Source organism: Triplophysa rosa, unplaced genomic scaffold, assembly GCF_024868665.1.
Source record: "Triplophysa rosa unplaced genomic scaffold, Trosa_1v2 scaffold300_ERROPOS259071+, whole genome shotgun sequence".
NCBI lineage: Eukaryota > Metazoa > Chordata > Actinopteri > Cypriniformes > Nemacheilidae > Triplophysa > Triplophysa rosa.
In genome coordinates, this window is record NW_026634323.1 from 74,973 (window position 1) to 90,644 (window position 15,672).

Consider the following 15,672-nt stretch of genomic DNA (forward strand, 5'->3'; position numbering starts at 1 on the left):
ATTCGCTGTCCAGTCCTAAGTGTCCAACTGTTGATTAACTCATCTTTGGGCACTGGTGTGGTTCCAAACTGCTATAAGCATGCGGTTGTTCAGCCTTTACTTGAGAAGCAAGGTTTGGATGAGAGCTGCGTTAATAACTTTCAGCATGTACAAAGTGATCTTTTCTCTCAAAACTTTTAGAAAGTCATCCCGTCACAATTAATCCTGTTTTTAAATACAGCTAATTTATTAGAAACCATTTAAAATCTGGATTCACTGCTTTCCATAGCATAGAGTCCGCTTTGTGAGAGTGTTCAATGTAGTTTTGCACAATAGACTGGGATTTGACATCGGTCAACTGCAGAGCTGCATTGTCACTAAAGTTTAGCGCCGTTTACTTATTTAAACAATAAATACGTTCTATTTAAATAGTTTTCTAACTGTTATTCATTGTTGTCACTCTCATTGCTACACTGTCTATTGCTGTCTACACAGTAAAAATAAAAGGTGCCTCAAATATCCTGTTGTGTACTCAAAGAACCTTAAACTGTATTTTAAGTCCTCCAAAGCTCTTTTTCTCAATAAAAGGGTTATGGTGGAACCATCTATAGTCTTTGTGGTTCTTCCAGGAAACTAGAAGATTCTTGAATAACCCCATATTCAGTTGTGAAGTTCTGGAGTCACCTTTTCACTACACTGGGACCTCAAAGTGCTTTGCGGGTTATTGAAGGAACTCAAATTCTAAAAAAATGGTTCTTGTAAGATCTGTAAACTTGTAAGTGGTTCCTGGAGAATCTCTCTTGTACAAGACAGTATCTAGAGGAACCCCACAAAATTCTGCATGGAATAGGGATTTTTAGTGTCTGATCATTTTGATGTTTTATGAGAATAAGAATAGTCCAAAGTTTAGTTTTTGGCCCCTGCTAAGTGAACACACATTTTAAAATCATGCACATGATTAGAAAAGGCTAAATGTTAATTTAGAAAAATTTCAGCAAGCTTTTTATTATTTTATATTTCTTACTATTTGTATTATATATTAATTATATTAATATATTATAAATAAACATTTTTATTCTATAAGTAGATCCTAAGTCACTGAAATCTTTTGAAAATGTAAACGTTGTTGTGCTTTCCATCCAAACAAACTGCAGCTGCTCTGTGTGTTTATTGTGCAGTCTCGCCCTCCACAGTACTGTGGCGCTGTTGGCCCAATGTCGCAGCGTCAAGGCATGTGCCATGTGGCGCTTTCGTTAGTATGTGTGTTTAACTTTTTCCAGCTCTGCGCAGACCGATCACCTTATGACAAAAAGCATGCGGACTTAGAATAACATCTCTAAAGCATACAGAGCAGTCAGTTCACAAATAGCTCTCACTGTGCTTTGATGTCGCCGATCCGTCTGCGATCAAACATCAGTGGCACGAGTGTTCACCGGTGTTGTTCCGCTCGCGCGACAGGCGGGAATTCAAAATAACGGATCGCAACAACCTCTCGACTGTCCCATTGGATGTAAGTAAAGTCAAAATATATAAATAACTTAAATATACTAACTATATACTATTTATATAAATGTATACTCTGACACGTCTAATTGTATGGCCGCTTTTGGCTGTTTAAACCATTTATTTACACAGTGTAGGCAGCGCATGTTTTAGCCGAGATGCTAACGAATATAAGTTAAGATGAAGCTTGTGGGGCTAACGTTAAATGGGTAACGTTAGTGTTAAATGACAAACAATGACTTTTAGCCACTTTTAGCTATTATGTTCACTTTTAGTGAATGTATAGCTCTTTTTTAACTTATTGATGTTTGTGTTGAATGGTTTTCCCACCCATGTTACATAAATTGTCTGTAATTAGGGCCCGAGCACGGAGGAGCAAGCCACCGGCTTGCACCGTAGTGCAGAGCCCTTTTGTTTCTGTGTTGTTTATTATTTGGGCCCGAGCACGGAGGAGTAAGCCACCGGCTTGCACCGTAGTGCAGAGCCCTTTTGTTTCTGTGTTTCTTCTTCTTCTCTCCCTCTTGATCGCTAATTTGAAGGCCTAAACATGCTCAAAAACTCACAATAATTTGCACACGCATCAGACCTGTGCGAAAAATTTACGTCTGATAGGGTTTCAAAATTAGGCGTGGCAAAATGGCTTGCTAGCGCCACCTAGAACTGCCCAGGCCACTACGCAAAACGTACATGCACCAAATTTGGTGGGCTCATAGAACACCCCGAATTAATGAAAAGTCTCTTGGAGCATATCTCTAAACCCAACAGGAAGTCCGTGATTTTTGATTTCCTGTGCAATTTTGTAATTTGTTTCAATTTCCAGTCGTCGTACTTTAATGAACTCCTCCTAGAGTTTTAATCCGATCAACATCATCTTCATGTCATTCTCATTTTAAGGCCTTTGCGAAGCAAAGAGAGATCCTGACTTTTCATGGGGGAACGTGACCCTGGCGGCCTGCCAAAGTTTGGCGTTTCGCCATGAACAGGAAGTTGTTGTAACTCAGGCCTACAATGTTCAACAGGCCCCAGACTTCACCCAGACATCACACATTTGATAAAAGTCCTGGCCTGAAGACATCTACATGGTAATATTCAGATACTGTTATAGCGCCACCTGCAGGAAACAGGAAGTGGCATGTTTTAAACTGTGATTAACTCCTCATAGAGATTCAAACAGGTCAGCATCATATTTGGCCAGCATGATCTTCAGACCTTTGTGACAGATACATTGCAAGTTCCTGACTTTTCGTTGAGGGGCGTGTCCTGGCAGCCTGACAAAGTTTGATGTTTCGCCATGAAACAGGAAGCTATAGTAACTCAGGCACATCAATGTCCGACCGGCCTCACACTTCACTATGTTTGATAATGAGTGCTGGCCTGAACACATATCCACGTCAGTGTTCACTTATAGCATAGCCCACCAGCTGGCAAAAGGGAATATGGCACGGAAAAATCTATAATGTAACTCCCATATGCACGTTGCCCACCGTTCACTGTTCCTGAGGCCGACGGGTGGTGATGTCACAGGGTTGCGGTTGCACTTTTGCGCGAGGGCCCGATCATCGCTGCTTGCAGCTTTAATTAGGGCCCGAGCACGGAGGAGCAAGCCACCGGCTTGCACCGTAGTGCAGAGCCCTTTTGTTTCTGTGTTGTTTTCTGTGTTCTTCTCCCTCTTTGATCGCTAATTTGAAGGCCTAAACATGCTCAAAAACTCACAATAACTTGCACACGCATCAGACGTTGCAAAAATTTACGTCTGATAGGGGTTTCTAAAATTAGGCGTGGCAAAATGGCCCGCTAGCGCCACCTAGAACTGCCCAGGCCGCTACGCAAAACATACATGCACCAAATTTGGTGGACTTATAGAACACCCCAAATCATTAAGAAAAGTCTCTTGGAGCATATCTCTAAACCCAACAGGAAGTCCGTTATTTTTAATTTCCTGTGCAATTTTGTAATTTGTTTCAATTTCCAGTCGTCGTACTTTAACGAACTCCTCCTAGAGTTTTAATCCGATCAACATCTCTTCATGTCATTCTCATCTTAAGGCCTTTGCAAGCTAAATTGCGGAGATCTGACTTTTCGTGGGAATCGTGACCCTGGCGGCCTGCCAAAGTTTGGCGTTTCGCCATGAACAGGAAGTTGTTGTAACTCAGGCATACTTCAACAGCAGATTACCCGTCACACATTTATAAGCTGGCTAGACATCTCTGTTCAGTCATATAGCGCTACAGGGTACAGTAAACGATACTCCCATGAGTTTACAATCAGTCATTAGAGTCAGCCAGTTTCTTCAGATGAAGATAATGAAATCCTACTCTGAGGGTGTCGCGGCTGATAATGTTGCCATAAACAGACCTATAGACTCAGTCCTTCGGCCCCAACTTCAATGTATAAGAGTGCCAAGACTTACTGAATATTAGTATATAGCGCCACCTGCGGCAACAGGAAGTAGGCATGTTTTAAACTGTGATTACTCTCTCATACGAGATTCATAACAGTCAGCATCATATTTGAGTGCGCAGTATGATCTTCAGACCATTTGTGACGATACATTGCAAGACCTAACTTTTCTTTGAGGGGCGTGTCCGTGGCGGCCTGACAAAGTTTGATGTTTCGCCATGAAACAGGAAGCTATAGTAACTCAGGTACACAATGTCTGACCAGACCCAAACTTCACATGTTTGAGAAGAGTCCTGGCCTGAACACATATCCATGTCACTGTTCACTCATAGCAATAGCGCCACCAGCTGGCAAAAGGGAATGTGACACATTTAAATAAATAATAAATCCTACTATAATTCGCCTGCATTAATTTTATTGCCTATGATTACACATATCCATGTCAGTGTTCACTTATGGCAATAGCGCCACCAGCTGGCAAAAGGGAATGTGACACATTTAAATAAATAACAGGAAATCTAGTACATGTAAATAAATTAAAGTCTTTCTATAATATAACTTCCTAGACCTTTGTGACAATACATTGCAAGTTCCTGACTTTTCGTTGAGGGGCGTGTCAAAGAGTTCATGTTTCGCCATGAAACAGGAAGCTATAGTAACTAAGGCACACAATGTCTGACCAGTCTCACACTTCACACATTTGATAAAAGTCCTGGCCTGAAGACATCTACATGGTAATATTCAGATACTGTTATAGCGTCACCTGCAGGAAACAGGAAGTGGCATGTTTTAAACTGTGATTAACTCCTCATACAGATTTAAACAGGTCAGAATCATATTTGGCCAGTATGATCTTCAGACCTTTGTGACGATACATTGCAAGTTGCTGACTTTTCGATAAGGGGCGTGTCCATGGCGGCCTGACACAGTTTCATGTTTCGCCATGAAACAGGAAGCTATAGTAACTCAGGCACACAATGTCTGAACAGCCTCACACTTCACATGTTTGATAAGAGTCCTGTCCTGTACACATATCCATGTCAGTGTTTACTCATAGCAATAGCGCCACCAGCTGGCAAAAGGGAATATGACACATTTAAATAAATAACAAATCCTACTATAATTCGCCTGCATTATTTTATCGCCTATCATTTACTTTTTTCTTTACATGGCAATATTCAGATACAGTTATAGCGCCACCTGCAGGAAACAGGAAATGGCATGTTTTAAACAGTTTTTAACTGCTCATAGAGCTTCAAACAGGTCAGCATCATATTTGAACTGTATAGCCAGTATGATCTTCAGACCTTTGTGACGATACATTTCATGATCCTGACTTTTCATTGAGGGGCGTGTCCGTGGCGACCTGATAAAGTTTGATGTTTCGCCATGAAACAGGAAGCTATAGTAACTCAGGCACACAATGTCCGACCAGCTTCATACTTCATATGTTTGATAAGATTCCTGGCCTGAACACATATCCACGTCAGTGTTCACTTATAGTCATAGCGCCACCAGCTGGCAATAGGAAATATGGCACGGAAAAAGCTATAATGTAACTCCTTACATGCACGTTGCCCACCGTTCACTGTTCCTGAGGCCGACGGGTGGTGATGGCACAGGGTTGCGGTTGCACTTTTGCGCGAGGGCCGATCATCACTGCTTGCAGCTTTAATTAAATATTTTTATCATTCAGTTCTGTTTTTATCCTTTTAACTCAGAATTTTCAGTATTTTCCAGTTGAGCAGCAAAAAAATGTAAGTATTATATTTATTATGATATTTTCATTATTATGTTATTTGTTATATTTGCACATGTAAAAATACTCATTGATAATGGAAAATTTGAATAAAGTGGATTATTAGGGCCCGAGCACGGAGGAGCAAGCCACCGGCTTGCACCGCAGTGCAGAGCCCTATTGTTTCTGTGTTCTTCTCCCTCTTTGATCGCTAATTTGAAGGCCTAAACATGCTCAAAAACTCACAATAACTTGCACACGCATCAGACGTGGCGAAAATTTACGTCTGATAGGGGTTTCAAAATTAGTCGTGGCAAAATGGCTCGCTAGCGCCACCTAGAACTGCCCAGGCCACTACGCAAAACGATTATTGATGTTTGTGTTGAATGGTTTTCCCACCCATGTTACATAAATTGTCTGTAATTAGGGTCCGAGCACGGAGGAGCAAGCCACTGGCTTGCACCGTAGTGCAGAGCCCTTTTGTTTCTGTGTTGTTTATTAGGGCCCGAGCACGGAGGAGCAAGCCACCGGCTTGCACCGTAGTGCAGAGCCCTTTTGTTTCTGTGTTGTTTATTAGGGCCCGAGCACAGAGGAGCAAGCCACCGGCTTGCACCGCAGTGCAGAGCCCTATTGTTTCTGTGTTCTTCTCCCTCTTTGATCACTAATTTGAAGGCCTAAACATGCTCAAAAACTCACAATAACTTGCACACGCTTCAGACGAGGCGAAAATTTACGTCTGATATGGGTTTCAAAATTAGGCGTGGCAAAATGGCTTGCTAGCGCCACCTAGAACTGCCCAGGCCACTACGCAAAATGTACATGCACCAAATTTGGTGGGCTCATAGAACACCCCGAATTATTCAGAAAAGTCTCTTGGAGCATATCTCTAAACCCAACAGGAAGTCCGTGATTTTTGATTTCCTGTGCAATTTTGTAATTTGTTTCAATTTCCAGTCGTCGTACTTTAACGAACTCCTCCTAGAGTTTTAATCCGATCAACATCATCTTCATGTCATTCTCATTTTAAGGCCTTTGCGAAGCTAAATTGCGGAGATCTTGACTTTTTGCGGGGGATTGTGACCCTGGCGGCCTGCCAAAGTTTGGTGTTTCGCCATGAACAGGAAGTTGTTGTAACTCAGGCCTACAATGTCCAACAGAACCGAGACTTCACCCAGACTTCACACATTTGATAAAAGTCCTGGCCTGAAGACATCTACATGGTAATATTAAGATACAGTTATAGCGCCACCTGCAGGAAACAGGAAGTGACATGTTTTAAACTGTGATTAACTCCTCATAGAGATTTGAACAGATCAGCATCATATTTGAAGAGTACAGCCAGTATGATCTTCAGACATTTGTGAAGATACATTGCAAGAACCTGACTTTTCATTGAGGGGCGTGGAGGCCTGACAAAGTTTGATGTTTCGCCATGAAACAGGAAGCCATAGTAACTCAGGCACACAATGTCTGACCGGCCTCACACTTCACATGTTTGATAAGAGTCCTGGCCTGAACACATATCCATGTCAGTGTTCACTTATAGTAATAGTGCCACCAGCTGGCAAAAGGGAGTGTGACACATTTAAATAAATAACAAATCCTTCTATAATTCGCCTGCATAAATTTTATCGCCTACCATTTACTGTTTTCCTTACACAATCGTGCAACGATTGCACTTACTTGTCTATCATCTCAATACCAAGTAGGGCTGGGCGATATTGACCAAAATTCATATCTCTGTATTTTTTTGATGAAAAGCGATATCCGATATGTATCCGATATCCGATATGGAATAAATGTTCACTAGCAAGTCAAAGCCTCATGTGAGATGTCACAATCACCTATATTAAAATGGCTTGTGAAAAGAAATTCAATGACAGGGTTTTTTCCCTATTTGAAAACATACACAAGGTTTTTCCTGGCTCAAAATGAGGCGGAGGTGGTGCCATCCTGATCCTGTACACACACACATAGGCCTACCGTACCTTTAAGTGGCTTAACCAAAGTGACTTTGACCTATTAAAAGTTCTAATAGAATTAGGTGAAAATTACAATTGTTAAGTTATATAAAACATTACTTTTATTCAACCAAACAGAAATGTTTTTTTTTATCAAATAACGCATTTTTATCATTTTCAACTAACTTTTCAGCCCACAATAGCCAACTGAATTAACCAGTCTTACTAAATGATCAAAGCTCATTCACATATTGCATTCTTTGTGGTTCACTTTAAATGATTCAATGATCTCTTATATTCGCTAGTGGCTGAAAGTTCAATAGTTTAAATGAATCGGTTCAAATGAGTCATTCATGTGCGAGTCGTTCTAAACGCAATGTGCGTTCATACTGGCGAACTCGCTGTGTACAGTATACGCTGATTCAAGCAGCAGGATATCTGGTACATGTAAATAAATTAAAGTCTTTCTATAATGTAACTTCTATATGCGCATTGTACACCGTTCGCTCTTCCTGAGGCCGACGGCTGGTGGTTGCACCGGGTTGCGGTGGCACTTTCCGCGAGGGCCCGAACATCGCTGCTCGCAGCTTTAATTACAGTTGTTACTATAAATAACCTATTGTACTCCTTAACCATAGACCAAAACAGTGACTTCCAGGCAGGGCCGTATTAAGACCTCCATGGGGCCCGGGGCTATGAATCACCACAGGCCCCCCATAGAACGTGGAACGCATCTCTGCGCTTAAAAATGCGAATTCAGCGCTCAGGAATGTCTTTTAAAGGCACAAAGCAGAACGAGAAGGTCTCGAGACTATTTATAACAAAACAAAACAGTTGCTGTACGAACTATATGGCAAGAAATAATAATTAACGACTTACACAAAGAGATCAACATGAGTCATGACAAAAACCTTACTTCAAGCATTCAAAATAACGGCTGTCAATTCTATAATATTCCAATAAAAAATCAGTTTATCTTAAAAAGTTTTTTCCTGCTTTTGATGTAGGAAAAGTGCGTGATAATTAGAGGTGCACCGATTGACCGGCAAGAGATCGGAATCGGCCGGTTTTTCGTATGATTGGCCCGACCGGTGACCGGCCGGTCAGTCTCACGTCTCGCCGATTCCAAGCCGATCTTCTGTTTCCCGTGATGCGGGCAAGAACGTCACAGCCGTCGGTACACTTAAAGCCGCAAGTAAACATGTAAACGTGCGCGTGCATAGCCTGTCTTTCACGGCTCATTTATACTCGCATGTGGGTCCACTGGACCGCGAGTCTCTGCTGACTGACGCACATCTCTCATATCCGCTGACTGCACGCGCGTGCACACGCATCATGTACTGTACGGACAAAAACGTGCATTGTAGTTCATCTCTCGCTGCTCCGTCTACATGGGGTATGTATGCCAACAGTGATGCTATTAGCATCATGCTAAACTTTAACACATGCTAAACTCATGTTGAAGTCGTTCACTCTGTGTAAAACAAACGTAAATTCCATTCAACCTGATTCCTTGTCTAACGTTAAAACTGTGGTCATTTCACCTAGGTAAAATGACATTCAACATGACTTCTACTTCTTTTTAAAAAAAACAAAATATAAAAAAATGAATAAATCAACCAATATATGTGATATATATCTGATTGAGTTCTTTACTAACACAAAAAACTGCAAATACATATACATCTTTAGAGTAGAATTCACTCATAAGATTTTTTAAACTTTTTTATTGAAGTTGCAGCAACAATCAACCCACTTCTTTTAATCCTACAGACACAAGATAAAGACAATTTATTTTACATTTCAGAAAAAATGAAATAAAGCAATGTTAGTTTCATAAACGGAAACAGACGAGAATAAAGTTGAAGTATTTTATTGTTATCTTAGACTTTTGTGAGATGAGTACAAAAATGAAAAAGGTAAATTAAGTGACATGTTTGGTTATATTTTATTATTTGTACTTCTTTTCAGTCACAGAGTTCTTCAATTTAAGAGTTGTTTGGGAAAGAGAAGATTCTGTAATTTAATGCAGCTTGGAGAACTGCATTTAGGGAAATTGGGGTAAATTGTAATGTTCAATCATTTATTCAAAGAAAATAAAAAAAATGTGTATTGAAGAAAAGTTAATATGGTTTTATATACAGTATACTGTCAATTATAGTTTGTGGATAGAAAATCGGAATCGGCAAAAATCGGAATCGGCAGGTTTCACTTGTAATAAAATTGGAATCGGCAAAGAAAATTGCAATCGGTGCATCTCTAGTGATAATGTCACTGAAATCCAGGGATCGGAGGATGTCACATTCCAGGGACATCAACGCTAGATTGTTCCGTCGTTCTTGCAACATTGTTGAACGAAGACAAGTTTTTGACTAAAGACAGTTTGGAAAAAGAACGTTCCCCGCTGGCGTTAGTAACAGGCAATGTCAGGAAAATATGGAAAGATGTCCACATTAGGAAACATTTATGCATTTGGCAGACGCTTTTATCCAAAGCGACTTACATTACCCTATAAATTTGTTTCTAATTATGTGCAATCCCCTGGGATCCAACCCACGACCTTGTTGTTAACGCCGTGCTCTTACTGAGCTACAGGAAACACCGACTGCAATTGTTTTCTCCTTAGTAGCTGAAGCAATGCTACAACACTTTTGTTTGTCTCATTTTTAGTAAATTCTCTGAAATGGGCAATTTCGAAAAAAATCGACGCATTAGCCATTTCATTAAGACAATTTGGCTTGTATATAGCGAATATATATAAAATAGAGTTTGTTTAAATACAAAATTAGTATGCATTAAGTCAAACTAACCTAAAATTGGCGGGCAGGATGACCCTTCATGGGCCCGGTCAACTCCGTCTTCGTCAGCTTTTGTGAAATATCCTGATACCTTTGGAATCTTATTAAGTAACTCCTGTATTCGCTGCTGCTTGTCTCTTAAGTTTTTCCTTTCTTGAGCCCCTCTCTCACATTTTTTGGCAAAACCCGACATTTTAGCAGCTCTTCAACTTCCCAGCATAATCATTCCCGTGGTTAAGATCATGAAATGTAAATTTGACACAATCATTGGAAATCTGATCAATCTGATCTTACCAATCAAATGGCTTTAATTTTTGAATGACCTGCACATAAACCTATGGGATGATTGGCGCGCTAAGGCTGTCCGCATCCTCCAATCATCTCCACTCTTTTCGCAGTTTGGTTTTCTCCTGGAGCCAGCACTTTTTTTCACACGATCTACTGTACCGCTGGCTGCGCCGCGCGTCACAACTCAGAGACGTAGATAATTATTTTAAATATGTAATTTAAATATATATATTTGTGTAAAGGCCGGGCCCCCTTGCAGTGACGGGCCCTGGGCTTAAGCCCCGGTAAACCCTTGCGTTAATGCGGCCCTGCTTCCAGGCATTGTAATATTTTGTTTATTGTTACATTTGTAAAGCAATTTGTGATGTGCTAAATGATTAAATTTAATGTTTTATGAGACGTTATCTAAATCCCTCTTTTTGGTCTCCATGTCTTATTCGCAGGGGCAACCAAGGCCAACAGACCCAGCCCACCCTGATGCTCATCCTTGCACTGCCTGGGACACCTAAGGCCAACAGGCGCAGCTCCTGTTCTCTTTTTGCCATAAATACTTTAGCAATGCAAAATTGTGAAATGTACTATAGAAATAATTTTTACTTTGACTACATGGATCCTCACACCACCTGGTAATAGCAGGAAACCCATTTGGAGAGAACAGCATTGTTTTCTGTAGCTCGCAAGGATTTGCTTTTTGGCAAATTACAACTTTACCATGTGTGTAGGCCTTGCTATGAGAGACTACTTTTTTGCTGGACTTTTTTACAATTGTACATTTGTACAAAGTACCTGAAATATTTCTGTATGTACAGTATATTTAAAATTAAGGCAAATTATTTGGTTAGTTTTGTTAAGATAAAGACTTTTCATTTATAACAATATCACCAACACAATATTAATTATACATGTGATTTCATGAATTTAGGATGGTAATGTTCAATATTGACCATTCTGTAAATATTTATTCAATGTAAATTGTTGTTGTTTATCAATAAACTGTTGTATTTGATTTAGTATTTCTGCTTATTAAAATATTGTGAATAGCAAATATAAACTGTGAAATGGTGCCTTGAAGCACCCAAGATGGTTCCAGACCATTTTAATAAAAGGGATCCCCAAGAAGCCTTGGAGGGTTCCTCAGAGAACCGCCCTTCATTAAGCGGTGCCTTGAGTTTCCCCTGAGGGTTCCGCCGGCGTGGCAATGTGAAGAACCCCAAATGGTTCCTCAAAGTACCTTTAATTTTTACAGTGTACAGCAAGATCAGTTTTCTTAGAAATACACCAGAATATACAATTAGCCACCTAGTATTACTGTATGTTTAACGGCATCTACAGTCTGGATAAAAACTACTTTATATACATATTTATGCTTACAATTAAAACTACTCTATGTATGACAGAGTTATTAATAGACCTCTATAACAGTGCAACCTTGTTATAACTTTAACATAATCATGTTTTAAAAGCCTAATAATCTGTGACCCTGCCTCTCCACAACATGACAGGACTGCTTCTGTCACCTGACCTGACATAATAATGCATTAATGCATTCCATATGAGCACATTTATGGCTAAGATATAGCTTACTGTAATCATTACAAATTCCATAAACAAAAGCAATTAAGAAAATGTTTAAGTGGCTTACTTTGGTTTGTTTAACATTTATATCATGTTCATAATATAGATTTTATATTGCCTCACACAGCAGTATTGATCACTAACGGTTAGACAGAAACATTATTTTTAGATCATAATTTGGAAAAATGCATATAAAATAATATATATATATATAATAAATGCATATGAAACTGTAGGTTGCATGATATTCAACTATATTTAGCTATCCTCATAGATAGCAAAACCAATCCTATTGGCGACACATTGCAGAAAATGAAACTTAATAATTTGTGTACCACAAACTGAGCTATTTTTTCAGAATGCGATTTGTAAAAGATTTTTAATTTCAATTAAATAATTCCTGGATAAATAAATGTTGAATAAAATAAGTAATAAGTAAAAAACACAAGACGTCAGTGGTTATATATAAGTGTAGATTAATTGTTTGGTTGAAATTATTGGTAAGGACCATTTAGTGTTTCTGAATATTGGCAGGGACCTGCCCCTACCCAAATGGGAATGATAACAATAGCATATGCATTCTGATTTATTTTGTGACAGGCCAACATGCGGCTTACCAGCTTTGATATCACTTTACAATTAGGTTCCATTTCTAAACATTAGTTAGCCAACAATGGGTAATACTCCTACAGCATTTATTCATGTCAATGGTTCATTTAAACAGATTTAATAAATATTTAAAAACCATTTAAATATTAACTGTCATATTTGTTAACATTTATCAATGAACTAACACGAATAAACAACTAGATTAGTATAGGTCTTATCTAGTATTTATATAGGCTATGTAGAAGAACTGTTTTTATCAATTACGGGTCATATCCAAACTTAAATCGTTTTTAACTTTTCAAGATCTGGAGAAGGTCATTCATGCTTTTGTACCTCACGTTTAGACAGATGTAATTCGCTGTACTCAGGTCTCCCTGAGTCGTGGCTTCCATGCCTCCAGCTGGTACAAAATGTAGATGCAAGGCTGTGGACAGGAGCTAAGAAATATGACCAGGTCATCCAAATTTTAGCTTTGCTTCATTTAGTTTCTGGCCCAGCTTAAAGTTCAGTTCAAGATTCTGTTGTTATTAGTTTTAATGATCAAGCACCATCTTATTTGAAAGATCTTCTTATCCCTTTGTCATCTTCCAGACTTTTAAGATCCAATGACAAGGGCTTGTTACATGTCCCATGATGTCGGTTAAAATCTAAGGGTGACAGAACTTTCTGTCTCATTGCCCATCGTTTGTGGAACCAACTCCTTCTGGACATCCATCTTGCATCTTCCATTATTGTTTTTAAATCGAGGATGAAAACGTATCGTTTCTCATTGGAATTTTAAAATTATTTTATTTCATTTTATTGCTGTCTGTTTTGTCCGATTGTTAATTGGTATTTTATTTTACCAATTAACAGTGGTTTATTTTAACAATTAACAGTGTTTTTTTCCAGTGGCTGTTAAATCTGAAGACAGCGTCACCCAGACGGCTTCCATCTGGGCCAGCTGGAGTGTGGGTCCCTGGGCGTGAACAAGGCGACGCTACATGAAAGATCAAAGCATCTTGACAAGCCTTCATGACCACATCGAAAACCCATCTTGACAACAGAAAATAACTCTATAAGAACTATATCTTCAAGAGAACCAAACTCACCTTCCATCTACGAGCTGGTCGATGTTACTGGATATTTGACATTATCGCATACGGACATCAATTCGTACTTCTGGACCTATTACACAACGTTCTAACACAACAATTGAACTTTATTGAATGTGGAAGCAAGTAGTGCCTTTGACAATAGATGATCACAGCCGACGAGAGTTAAAGACTCCAGACGATTTCCGTTTGATCCATATTCATTGGAACAAGCTATTAGGCTCCTTGGACAGTCAACATCGGACACTGCAGAGCATTCTGCTTCAGGACAACAGCATCTTAGAAGCATTTACCACAATAGCTGTACAATACCTATTCTCTATAACCACCCTTGGAATGAACACAGTTGTTGGTCGAACAAGACCTAACCTTAGACCCGTGCTTGATAGAGCCACAGGACATTTAACAATACAGCACACCAAGTTTGGCTTCACTACCTGGCGATATACCAACACCTATTACAATCTAAATTAAGACATTGTGTGATCATGGAACTTGACGTTACGACGGCTGCCGACAAGAACTTTGACATCCTGAATGACACTACAATCCTGTGCAATGGATCGGCACTTCGCAGCAAACAACAGATCAACGATAGATTCAGCGCTACCTTAGACACATGGATGGACCACCCTGGTTCTCCACATCCTTATGCAATGAACATGTTGTGGAGGCTGACAAACCACACGACGAGAATCTACAGTCCAAGGAACTACAATGTTTGTGCCCAGTTTCCCAAAAATACCACTGGAGGGAACTGGTGGCCTCATCAGAACTCTGACACAGTGATTGAAATGACTATGGTAGCAAGATCACCAAGAGAGTATTTGGCCAGGTGGCAACAGTCTGGGAATTCCCAGAGAATATGATATGCTACGCAAGGACTACAGGATGTCATCACTTGGGAAGAACCCAGAGACGAAAGTGTTCACATATCTATGAGGAGACAACAACCAACCGCACTACCAGAGAGGAATGTCTGAGATGCCTGAGAAAAGTGCCAGTAAAATATCCTTCTCAACTTAAAACGGACCAATGGTTCGAAGACCTGACTCAACCAGTAATTGCATACCAGTATCTGGTCTACACTGAAGCAGAACTGAGGCGATACGCAGCACATTGTTCTATGCTACATGTTCTGGACGAAAGAGGGGCTGGAATCATACAAGACAACTACTGGTTGTGTGGTTACAGAGTGTACTTATCTCTACCAAGAGATTGGACAGGAGTGTGTTCCTTGGTACAATTGCATGGAGGAGCAATCATCATACTACATGAAGTGTTGTCATGAAAGCAGAGGACACAGAGAGGACTATTAGACTTCCTATATGACAAATCAGTCACAAAGAATCATCGTTTATGGGTGCTGGCAGAGAAAGTATCAGCTGCTATTATTCCAATGTTGGGCGTCAGCTCTTTGATGAATGAAGTTGAGATCACCAGATTTGAATTTACATCGTTTATGAATACCACGAACATTGTCATGAAAGGCATCAAGGAGGAGCTACGTAGACTAAGATTGACAGTTTTGCAAAATCGCCTGGTCTTGGACCAGTTGACAGCTGGAGAAAAAGGGGGAGTTTGTGCGGGTATTGGAGAAACCTGCTGTACTTATATTCCAGAGAACGACGCGGATGGACATCTCATCGACGAAGGAATGAAGAACATCTCTTTAATGATTGAGACTTTGACCAAATCTGAGGTTACCTCAGAAACTTTTAACTGGG

At 39.8% G+C, this 15,672-nt stretch overlaps 1 long non-coding RNA gene across 1 annotated transcript; it reads left to right on the top strand.

The window, feature by feature from the left end:
- The first annotated feature begins 1,073 nt into the window (after nucleotides 1-1,073).
- On the top strand, nucleotides 1,074-11,836 carry LOC130550398 (uncharacterized). The gene is made up of 3 exons (XR_008962405.1): nucleotides 1,074-1,489; nucleotides 5,604-5,639; nucleotides 11,111-11,836. It is a non-coding gene; the product is annotated as an uncharacterized LOC130550398 (long non-coding RNA).
- The last annotated feature ends 3,836 nt before the right edge of the window (nucleotides 11,837-15,672 follow it).